Source organism: Mytilus californianus, unplaced genomic scaffold (genome assembly GCF_021869535.1).
Source record: "Mytilus californianus isolate M0D057914Y unplaced genomic scaffold, xbMytCali1.0.p SCAF_3, whole genome shotgun sequence".
NCBI lineage: Eukaryota > Metazoa > Mollusca > Bivalvia > Mytilida > Mytilidae > Mytilus > Mytilus californianus.
In genome coordinates, this window is record NW_026262679.1 from 126,657,993 (window position 1) to 126,671,170 (window position 13,178).

At 33.2% G+C, this 13,178-nt stretch overlaps 1 protein-coding gene across 1 annotated transcript in view; it reads left to right on the forward strand.

Moving 5' to 3' along the window:
- LOC127736121 (angiopoietin-1 receptor-like) overlaps window positions 1–13,178 on the forward strand; it is a 184,911-nt gene that overhangs the window by 74,958 nt on the left and 96,775 nt on the right. The gene's annotated exons all lie outside the window — the stretch shown is intronic.

A 13,178-nucleotide genomic window follows, 5' to 3' on the forward strand; every position in this document is an offset into this window, starting at 1 on the left:
TAGGGTAGAAAAATCAAAACTTTGAACAGATTCGAAATCACCAATATAAGCATGCAATTTATCAAGTACTTTTTTCACACTCAAAAAGTGATTAATACCACTATTTTCAAAGGCCTTATTTAAACAATTTATTACCAGGTTTTTGATTGTACCAAGTGTACTAGTAAGTAGAATAGACAGTTTATTAGTGGAACAATGGCTTGAAGACGAAATAAATCTTAATTTGTAAGGTGTTTCGTGCAGCTTCGGAAGCCAGTACATAGTTGGAACTTTTATTGTATTTGGTTTTGCTTGTAAAGAAGTAGCTAAAAGTTTATGTTTGTTACAGATGTCATTTTCCGAAAATGCAGTCAGCTGAAATGTTGGTGTATTCGTGATTTCCTTTTGCAGAACCTCAATGTAGAATTTTCGTCAAACAATAATGTTATTATTAGCAGCCTTATCAGCCGGGACAAAAACAAATTCCTTGGCGAGTTCTTTTAGCTTACGTTTCATACGAGAAATAGGTTATTATGGTTTTTGTTAGGAGTAAAATGTTCTTTAAAATGTTGTACACGTATATCAACTATGTTCATTACTGAATTAAAAACAGAATCTAAGGATTTCTTGTTAGCTTTTTCTCGTTTTATCCATTTCGAGCAGTAAGTACGGAGTGAGTCGTGGATGATTTTACGACACTCATTCCAATTGATAATTGACGGGGGAAGAAATTTAGGTCCTTTGCTGAGGAATGATTTCTCTTTCACGAACGATGTTAAGGTCTCCTGTTATAACATAGAACTAGGGCCATAAATGTATTCAGAATGACTGCAATTTCATGACGTAGGTGAATTGTCACTGATATTTACATCTTTTGTTAGCTATTATTCGTGTGTTTCTTTGTCCTATATGTTCTCACACTTATTTGTATGGTGGTCCTGTCATGTCATGTTGTCGTTTTGGTGTTGTGTTTGACGTTGCCATAAAAGCGGGAGGTTTGGCATGCCACAAAACCAGGTTCAACCCACCATTTTTTTCTTAAAATGTCCTGTACCAAGTCAGGAAAATGGTCATTGTTATATGATAGTTCGTTTCTGTGTGTGTTACATTTTAATGTTGTGTTTTTGTTGTGTCGTTGTTCTCCTCTTATATTTGATGCGTTTCCCTCAGTTTTAGTTTGTAACCCGGATTTGTTTTTATCTCTTTCGATTTATGAGTTTCGAACAGCGGTATGTTACTGTTGCCTTTATTTGCACACTTCGCTATAGTTAAACACATATTTCCAGGTAGATTTTTTGTAAACATAACAAATAAGAGGGAGTTCAGGAATTTGTTCTTTAACAGAATGATCATAAAAACACCGGCATTTATTTACAAAATCAAAACCTTTATTGACATATTTGATTTTAATAAAATGCTTTTTATGATTTTTCAGGGCGATCAATTTTGGGAAACAGTTTAAAATAACAATATGCAATTATAATTTGGATGATTTCATACTTAGGACTGCAATATGGAATTGTGTTGCAATCCTCTAAAATTTGATTGATTTATGATTGATTTTTAGTGTTTTAACGCCACTTTTAAGCACCGCTTTTGGGCTATTTCGTGGCGGCTAGTTTTTATTGGTGGAGGAAGCCGGAGTGCCCGGAGAAAACCACCGACCTTCGATAGGAAAACTGGCAATCCTAGTAAATTAAGATTGGAGTCGAGTGCACCCGAGGCCCCTCTAAAATTTGATGTAATTCATTAACAGGTAAAGAACAGAGCTTGGTTAACAGATAATGTCTGTCGTTGTTTTTTGAAATAGAAATTAGGTCCTAGATATTGGTATTGCTGGTACGAAATTTTCTTTGATTGCGATTTATTCTACACTCATGAGAACGGTTTTTAAAATGTCCTGTTACAAGTCAGGAATATGGCAGTTGTTATCAAATAGTTCGTTTTTATGTATGTTGGCGTTTGTTTTTGTTGCACTTCAGTGTTCCTGTTGTTCCTTTGTTTTCCTCTTATAGTTGATGTGTTTCCCTCGGTTTTGGTTTGTAACCCGGATTTGTTTTCTCTCAATTGATTTATGACTTTTGAACACCGGTATACTACTGTTCCCTTTATTTACAAACAGTTTTATAAATTATATATCCAAAATGTTCACAGAATCGGTTCTTGATATATTACCAATTCCACTGTCAGTAATTTTTTAATCCAACAATCCGTGATCGTACAAACTTCAAATGAGATTCCCCAGGCTGTTTATTTACTTCTTCTAAAGGTTGAACTCTTAAATATTTGATAGGGTGATTGTGCTTCTTAAGGTGTTGATAAATGATACTTTTGAATTTATGGGGTCTTTTAAAACGACAAAGGCGTTATTGCGTGCGTTTAGATAAATAGTTTCCAGTTTCACCTACGTACTGAATACCGCATCCCGGTTTGTTTCATGTGAGTAAATAGATAATACTGTTAGTTTTTCAACTGATATCAGTTTCAAAATTTAAAGAAAATGTGCGATCATTAAACATGGACCTTATCGTATTGTTGGTGGAAAGACGAGGACATGTTAGTCATTTTTTGGCATGACACTTATCGATAGAAGGTTAACCTTTTAGATACTAGTAAGCGATTTTGAAGATTGAGACGTGTAGATACCCTTTGAACGAGTTTAGTATTTAGTATTTTTCCATTTCTCAATTTCATTTTTGTTTTTGGTTATCCGTATTTCCAATTGTGAAAGGAGCAAATACTGGCGTCCAGAATATGAACCAGCACACAGGAATTGAATGAAGTAAAAAAGATAAAACTGTTCGGCTAAAGACGTCAAACGCTATCCGTCATCAAGTACACGACAAAATACTTTAACTACAAAACCAGAGGACAAAAACAAAAGAGGGTATATCAGGGTAGCACCTGACATCTAACTAAATAGTAGAATGGGGCTGAATAGTGAAATATGAGTCAACTTTCCAATTGTCAACTGATAGTAAAAAAAATTTTCATTGGTCAAAATTTGATTATGACGTCATATTTTCTTGCTTTTATCTGATTTTGTGATTGTTACTCACAAATAGGCGACCGTGTCTGACTCCGTCAAATAGAAAGAGCACATATTTTGGAAGATCATTGAGCAGAAAGATAAAGTTTGCCTACATGTCGTTTAAAATGCATTAGAAAAGCGGATTACATCACCGAATCTGTGTTAAGAAACTAAAAGCTGATCATACTAATATTCATATAACGGATCAATTGAAGTTATAAATAAGTAGTGTCAGAGTAAACATCAATTAAAATACATCATTTCCATTGTCGAGTCTGCGACATTTTGTCACGGAAGCCAGAAAAATAGATCTTTAATTCCGTCTTCTATGTTGTTGGCGGTAACATTTAGGTTCTATCTGAAGTTAAAGTGTTGTTAGACATCATTATCTTTGTCAAACATTCACGGAATTTTATGAAATATGAACATAATCTTTTGCAGATCAAAAAACGGAATCCACTGCAAAATTTAAAAAAATACTTAGTATTTTCATTTTTCCTTTTTAGCTCACCTGGCCGAAAGTTTAAGATTTATACACATCAATGACTATGTCAAACCTTATTAGAATTTTATGAAATTTTGGCAAGAGTAGTTTTATTTATCAAAAGATAGTGTCAAAAGTGGATTAGTTTTTTTTTGCAGTTAACATTTACATATAGTCTCGAATTACATTTATAATCATCAATAACTTTGTTAGTCCTTTCCTAGAGTTGTAGTTTTTAATTCCACGGACTTATTAATTCTTTTCTCATTTGACTTTGGAAGGCACGAACGATAAACACACTTAAGTTAGTTTTTGTATTATTTGACATACTTTTCATATTTTAGCTTTAAGAAGTCTCAACTTAAAAACCTTTTGTGATTCTAATTAAGATGCAATATATTGTTATTGCATTCAAAGTTCTGATTGAACAGAAATCGTATCATCTTTTATGTCGTTTGATATATTATCCGTATTTATTCGTCTTTCTATTGTGTTTGGGATTATTTTGATGCTATAAACCTTATAGACATGAAACGGACGCCTACTCTATTACATTAGTTGCTAATTGAATATTGCAGGGTAAAGAATGAATATGTAAATATGCCATTATGTATTTTATTAAAATTTCAGATTTGAACAGCACCTTCTAAAAAAAAAAAAGGAAAAAAAATATTTTTTTCGTTTCAAGTCGAGATATGTTGACTCGAGAAATACTGTAAAAATGTTTACTTGTGTAGTGGTTTTAACCGTATGTGGATTCTTAAAAAATCTAAAGAACTTCTGGACAATTTTAAAGCTTGATCTTTCTTTGAAATTATTTTTTTCAAAACTTTTGATTTTTCAACCCTGTATACCACCATTCCCCATGTGAAATTGAAAAATAGTCTTAAAGAAATAATCCACAATCCTTTTCATTATAAAAATGATAGCATACGCTGTAAATTTATTACTTTGGGATACCATACGTCATATCTTTTAAATAGTGAACAAAAATGTAAAACATTTTACACAAAGGAACATTTGATCAGTATGCTGGAGTTTCTTATTGACAACATATTTGTTGAATTTTAAGGTAGTCTTTTTCAACAAATTGTCGACATTCCTATGGGAACGAAAAAAGAGGGACGAAAAATACAAGAGGAACAGTCAAACTCATAGATCAAAAACAAACTGACAACGCCATGGCCAAAAACAAAAAGACCAACAGACAAATAATAGTACAGATGACACAACATAAAAAACTAAAGACTAAGCAACACGAACCCAACCAAAAACTGTGCGCCTCTCCTTGCCGACCTCTTCTTATTTTCATATGAGTCGGAGTTCCTTCAGACACTTATCAAAAACAAGAAGATAAAAAAAGCCACATCATTTAATTTCACATTCAGATGTATTGATGATGTTCTTTCAATTAACAATCGAAACTTTTCTGATTGTGTTCTATTAATATATCCTCATTTTTACCTATTATGTCCGGTTTTTTTTGTTCACACATTGTTGTCAATGTAATGGAATTTTATACGACTGTCATACAAGTGAGAGGTTTAGCTAGCTATAAAACCAGGTTGAATCCACCATTTTCTACATAAGGAAATGCCTGTACCAAGTCAGGAATATGACAGTTGTTTTCCATTCGTTTGGTGTGTTTGAGCTTGATTTTGCCATTTGATAAGGGACTTTCCGTTTTGAATTTTCCTTGGGGTTCGATATTTTCGTTGATGTCCTGTCAATAAATTTTCACACTTTTTCTTCAGCGAGTGCTTGCATCTAATCACATATTTATGTGAACTTGACATTTTAAACGTTAATATTTCATTTTTATTGTCAATTAAATCTCTTAGTAGTAACATATAAGAAAGGCAAAAGATACAAAGGGACATCCATATTAATATCGTATGGCGTTTTCATATGTAAATTGATACGTGACGCTCGTGCATGTTCATGTGCGGACTTTTTTGACAGGGGTGTTGTAAAGCAAACACTAAAATTGGAAACTACACAATTGTTACGGTCACCATCGCAATTTGGTTGAACGATACGATGTGTAAATTAATCAACGTACGACAGATATGTTTTTGACATTGCTTGTATTAAATGCATTGCAGGAGACGCAAGTCGAAATCCCTCACGACGTTTTTAATGTACTCATTTCTCTTTTTTTTTACACATTGCTTCGATATATATAAATTTGAACCAATTTAAAATATCAGTAAACTACCGTTAAATCTAAAACATCCAAGTATTAATAAACAAGTGTGGATATTTTGGCAATTTTGAATAAGACATAGTATGAGTGTGAAGAAATCGAAAATATTAATAAACATTGGGACAGTCGAAATTGCATGAAATTTTGGACCCAAAGCGATGGATGAACGAGTACGTAGAACGACAAATTTTGCTGAAATGCATGTGTCACTAATTTCAGTTAGCAGTTTCAAGTTTTAATACAAGTAATACGATTTATGCAGTCAGTATCATAAGTCATTTATATAGCAGAGGATGCAATTCTTCATCGAGGTGAGACCAATTCGTGAATTGTGTTCAGAGTAATAATAGGTTAGAGAGACGCTAGGCGGAATGCACAATTAGTACTGACTAGTTTTGTGGATTATTTTCAACAATTAGCTGGTCGATTATAATATTAACCATTTCATATCGGTAACTAGCATCTTAAAATGTAGGATTCTCTTGCGAAGGACAGGAATCTGGTATCTTTGTGTGCTTCTGTTTTTGAAAGTATCCTGTCAATGAACAAGTGTGGATATTATGGCAATTTTGAATAAGACATAGTATGAGTGTGAAGAAATCGAAAATATTGCTTTATTATGCAAACTTTAGTGCTTATAACGGACTACAATCTAGGATTGTTTTTCATTTTAGGAATTGATACCCAATATAAACCGTTGAAGAAATAAGCATATTTTTGGCATTACACAAGTCATGTCTTCTTTGACTGTCCATGTGTTTTAGTTGATTTTAGTCTCTGATGCATGATTTTTTATTAGTAATTGTTTTGGCTTTTAACTAGCTGTCAGTAACTGCGAGTACTCTCAAATCGTACTTTCTTGTTTATTTGACCTGTTGATACTAATTGTATTGCTTTTTTGTTATTTAATGTTATTCAGGGCTATATCTGGTCTATATACCAGCTTTGATAAGTGTTTGGTATTACTATAAATTTTCACTTCGAACTATGAACATCAAAATTATTTATTTTGTAAAAATATTTCCTTTCTCTATTGGAACTGTACACGTATACCTAACAACAAAATTATTTTCATTCACCTGTGTTTAAAGTTATTGCAAATGGCTGATATTTTTGTTGGAGCATATTGTTTTTCTTTAATTGTTTAACATTTCATACCGATATAAAATGTTACTTTTATTATTCTTCCCTTAGTTTATTTATTTTGTATTTACATTGTATCATAGGTCAAATTTATTTGTTCAGTGTATGTTCAATTGTGTTAATATGTCCTTTGATTGAGTTAAGCTATTTCAGTTGATATTTTTTTTAGTGTGTCTTTCTATGTTGTGATGTTACACTATTGTTTCAGGAAAAAGGGAGAAGGTTTGGTACCATTAAAACATTTAAACCCGCTGCAATTGTTTGCACCTGTCCTAAGTCAGGAATCTGATGTTCAGTAGTTGTCGTTTGTTGATGTGGTTCATAAGTGTTTCTCGTTTCTCGTTTTTTATATAGATTAGACCGTTGGTTTTCCCGTTTGAATGGTTTTACACTAGTAGTTTTTGGGGCCCTTTATAGCTTACTGTTCGGTGTGAGCCAAGGCTCCGTGTTGAAGACCGTACTGTGAACTATAATGGTTTACTTTTATAAATTTTGACTTGGATAGAGAGTTGTCTCATTGGCACTCATACCACATCTTCTTATATCTATATAGTATTTTTTTTACTCTTGTAAGAATATTTGTTAGACTCTTTAGGGATATCCTCAAAAGTGACGGATGGATGGATAGATTGCTATTTACCGTCCAGTTGTAAAACATGATAAGTGCATGCATAACATGATGCAATGGTCTGTCAGGAAACTAATTCAGAATCATATATGCAGTAATAACCTGTTGTACGATTTCCTGTTTTAATCTGTCTCAATCTATACAGTGTCTTTCGTATGATGCAGTAGAAATATTAGTATATATATGCACGTCTAACCATACATCTTGTCGATGCTTCATCTTTTCTGTTTTCAAGTTCGCTTTGTCCAGGCATTAAATCATTTTTTGAACTACATTTTGTAAATCTACTTTTTGTTAAGACTATTATCATTCTGTTAGGTAGTTGCACATGGTTTTTGAACAAGTTTTCAATAGCTTCGATCCAAATGACTTTAGTGCAGTCTTCAAATTCCACTTTGTACTACAAAACTTCAGACAAGTTTATTTATATTTGGCCCTGTACTGTTCAACTTTTAGATATATTAGAATTGAACGAGAATTTGCAGCATCGTTCTATTCTAAAATCGTAAAAACTATAAAACGTGTTGTAAACTCATTTCTGATACCTATTTTCAAAGTAACTTGACTACCAAATGTTACAATACAAGTAGTAATGAGAATCTGAATTCTATGGCTTCTAATATTGTGTACGGTATTGGGTGTACTCTTTATGAACTGATATGTGTTTGTGAAACACGACAAAGACTTAACGAAAGAACAAATGATCATCGGTCTTATGTTAAGGACACCTGAGAACATTTACTTACTCTATAAACACTTTCACCAACCTGACAATTCCATTATTTCTATGAAAGTAACAATGATAGATAAAAACTATCATTCAACAAATGATCCAATATAGAGTACAACATATCGCTTACAAAGAGAATATTTCTGGATTCACGAATTGAGATCGCATATCTCTTACGAACGCAACGACAAAATTTGTTGTGTAGGTATTTTGTCTAGGCCCAGGTAGTGATATCAGCACATTAAAAATATTTAACAACTTGTTCGACGAAACAGGAGTCACGGTCATCGAACATATACACCATCTGCAGTTCACATCGTGTCTATAGATTGTTTGTAACCCTCAATTCGTAAACCTTTCTGAACTGACTATATTTGAAATAAACTCTTTTCCATACCATTCTCAAAGCTCAATTTACTATTTTAAGAGGCACAAAACACTTCCGTTATTAATATACGTTCTGTACAGATTGATTGCAATATTTATAGACATTACTAACCATAGGCTATTCAAAACCGTGACTCCTATTTTCAAAAAATATGAAAAATGTAGAATTCGTAAGTAAGGGTTTGGATGCCATTAATATTAGCCAATATTTTCCACCAAAATTATGTGCAGAAAACAATACCTGATTCCTTCAAAGATAAAACTACGACTTTCATTTCATTTACACCATCAAGTCCATCAACTGCAATATGAACTTCAGGTTACTGATGAATGCAGTTAAGGACTATGCCAGACAATGGATAAAGCCTGGGACAGATAATCCAAAACTAAACTCCTTGTCAAAAGGGATCAAAGCTGTTCGTTCATGCATACAGAAGCTCATTAAAAAATCTACAATGTACAATGCGCTCACGGGTTCCTGGCCCTTTTAAGAAGACTGTGGATGCTTTATCCCCTCTTCATGACAATATCTTGTTCTAGCAGACAAAGCCTCAATCAATATTGTTTTTATATTTCAAAATCATTATTTACAATGTCTTTCTAAAGAACTTGGAATTTACAGCAGAACTGGGAATCCCACACATCAATGCCATTCAGCTCAGTTCATGATTTGGCAATTTGACCTTTTAACATTTTCATTCGAGTGTCACTGAATAGTTTTTTGTCGATGTTCAAAAGTATAAGCCTGGTATATTTGATGAGTATATATGTAACACTCAGAAACGTGTCCTTCCCCCCAAACGTGTCCGATTCCCCCAAACGTGTCCGATTCCCCCAAACGTGTCCACATGACGTCACTGAACTGCAAAACAAGTCTGAATGTAAAAGGGCGCCAAAGCGTGTATTTATATAACCCCCAAACGTGCCCAATCTCCCAAACGTGTCCAATCCCCCAAACGTGTCCATATCAAGCTTTATTTTTTTTCTTTTACTGGAACTATCATTCGTGTCCATATTATAAATACGTAGGTTATTTGGTTATTGCTTTTTCATTAACGTATACTCATTTTACTATTTCATTAAAAAATTGAAAAAAATTACTTAACGTTTTCTGTGCCACGGGCCGATTTTAGGCCGATTTGTAAATACTACGTTGACTGCCACGGCCCGATTTTTTCCTTACGTCGAACAATAGGCTTCAGTGACGTTGCCTCTTTTGTGTACTATGGGCGTGGCTACACAGACGAAGAACTGTGCCGTAACAAAACGTAACGTTATGCATGCAAAGTGCTTTCAAATTTTCATTTTAGTTGCGTCGGCCATACTTTTATAGAGTATATATATAAATTATTTCAATTTGTTTTCATTTTGTGGACTTTCTGCTGATTTTTCTGTTTTGTTTTATATAAAAAAAATCATATTAAAGAAATGAAGAAGTTTCACTCATTAATGCCATCGGATAGCAGTCGAAATGTTTAATTACTGAAACCAATTTTGTTGCACTGTATGTGCACGTTTCATCAAATGATGAATCTTCAGTAGTGGTCCAGATCCGAGTTATGGAATTATCAAACAAACAAGAAGCCTAAAAACGTTCGAAGAGCGATTTCAAATACCAGAATGACCGAAATATCAATTAAAATTACCATCTAGGGAAAAGTAAAGTTGAGTAATTAAAGTGTTTGTCGTGATCCTACAGAGCCATCTTTATGGGAGGGGATGGGGATTTGATGCATTATCAATCATTTATTCATGTAGGTGTGGTGGGTTGTCTTATGTTCTCACTTCTCCATTTTAAAACGATACCTGGTATTACAATAAAAACGTTTTTTTTTTTATCAGAAACAAATAATACATTTTTAATCAAGATTCAAAACACTAATGAATATCTTTACAATCCCGGCGCACCCCCTTACTGCATACTCGACACACTGTCCTACTCCTCATTCGACCCCCGTAACCATTCCTGTCTGAACATACATCTCAGTCTTTCTCTCGATGACCGGGAAACTTCCTTATTCCATTTTTATTCTTATTTTGTCTAAATTGTTTTGATTTTCGTTTCTTTGCATCATGTGATCTTTGGCGAGATCCTCAATAAGCTGTTGCGTGAAAGCTAATCTTGACAGTTTAAGGTTATCCGATGTATTTTATTGGTATACTATGTGTATGCATTGATAACCATACGGCGCATAAGATTTAAAAGCTACCTATTTCCATACTTTTAAAGTTTTTCGTCCATCATTATAACTCTCTGTCATCATATCCATAGGTACTTGGGGACAGGACAATTTTTTTTTGGCCATCTCCCTTTTTTTCCAAAATCCATTATGTTATCGTTTTCTATTAATTTCAATCATTTTCGCGTTTTTTCTGTATTATAAGAACATAAAATGATAAATATACTATAAATAACTTGTATTTGCTATTTACTATCAATTCCATGTTTACTATCCACAGCTGTTACTGATGTATATATTTTTTGGAAAATAGGGGAAGGTAAAAATAAATCGTCCTGTCCCCAAGTACATGTACCTATGATCATATCAGCCAAATCTATGACTGCTTTATAAGTGCTTGAAATGAGTCCAAAAATTTACACAATGTTACTGGGGTCATCAACATCAACAAAAACTTCTAAAAAAATCAATTTGTCAACACAAAAATGAAAAAGAATGTGTCCACACTACACGAATGCCCCACTCGCACTATCATTTTCTATGTTCAGTGGACCGTGAAATTGAGGTCAAAACTCTAATTTGACATTAGAATTAAAAAGATCATATCATTGGGAACATGTGTACTAAGTTCCAAGTTGATTGCACTTCAACTTCATCAAAAACTACAATGACCAAAAACTTTAACCTGAAGCGGGACAGACGGACGAACGACGGACGCACAGACCGGAAAACACATTGCCTTATAGGCGGGGCATAAAAATGTTGCAAAAACGAAAGTCGCGTGAATCTTTTCACCTAAAAACAATGAAAAATTAGTACGATGTTAAAATTTTGATCTTATTTTTCTGTAATGACCAATTTGAAAATAACTTACTTTTGATTTTTGATTATTGTTTGGTTGAAATCCACATTGTCTCCACAAAAACCAAAATTTCTCTTAAACTTGGGGATTCATTTTAAGATTATATTTTATAAAAAATTGCTATGTATGGAAAGAAATGGTGCTTCATTTGTTTTGTTCAGTGTATATAGGAAAAATCTGTTTTCCTCCAATAGCGAGAAAAGAAAGGACAGTGAATGCAAGTTTTCTTTTAGAACATCAAAGTAAATATGATATAAAGTGTCCTTTTTATGCTGTCATAAAAAAAACCATATTTATTGGTTTTTTAATCGCAGGAAAATGTCGAATCTTCTCTGTTTAATTAATGTAAAGTTTACCAGAATTTAACCCCAATCACTGCCAATTATATATAACATACGAACGAAAGGATACATATGCATTTTAAATCGAATTTCTAAATTGCATCCATCTAGTATACATTCTCTCTTTCAAAAAAAAAAAAAAACATATCTGATGTAAAAAAAAAAATAAAGACCGCATGGTGAACAAATACGGTGTTTAGTTCTGTTGATTTTGCCGCTTTTATTTTTCACAATTAAAATTTTATGGAAACTTTTTTTGCAGCACGATTCGAAGATAACAGTTTTTGATTTGGTAAATTTCTTTTTTCGGAAACGTAAAATCTAAAATTTATATAAAAAAAGAAAGGGAGCTCACGTCAATAGATATCAACAATTCACCAAAGTTTTATGCAAATTGGTTAAAGCGTTTTGGAGGTAATATCCGATATGTTGACGACTGACGGACGGACAACGGTATACCATAATACGTCCCGTAAACGGGCGTATAAAAATACACTCCTAGATTATCAAATAATCAAATAATCATGAAATATTTGGTCTGGTAATCAAATAATCACAAAAAACGTCCAAGTAATCACATCATCAAAAACCCCACGAGGAAGCTCAACTATCAACTGTTTGTTTGAGCGCTGTGGATCCATCTCTTCGAATTTAAAAAGAAATAAAAAAGTTAAAACCTACCTATGCCCCTGAGATTTTTAATAAAATTATTACCGAAAAAGTACAATTTACTTCTACGTATACGGAAGCAAAACTTCTCAAAATTGCCGTTCAAATGCAATCACTGAAAGACGTCGTACCCTTTTACGCAAAATCTTATGACGCGACGTTATTGTTATCGTCACTGACGGCAAATATTCTTGTGTACATCAGAAAAAAACAAGCTTGGCAGTAAAAGGAAAATTGCGAAATATTCCCTGGCACTGAAACCCGCAGTATAACCTGGGTAAAAGTGGGGCGTCCGTTCAACTATGTTCGATGTAAATGTAAGCAGCCATGCTCAGTTAATTTGTAGATATTAAATCAGATACCTCGTGTAGGGAAAATGTCACTATCTCTGCGCATTAAAACCTCTATAGCGTTTCACTCTTTCATGGTGCCATCTGTTGTATTTTGGAAGGCAACATTTTTTTTTTAAATTTCCGTAACGTTTATTTAAAACGGCTTCTATTACAAATCGGAGATTGAAGTAGTTTCTTACTGAAGT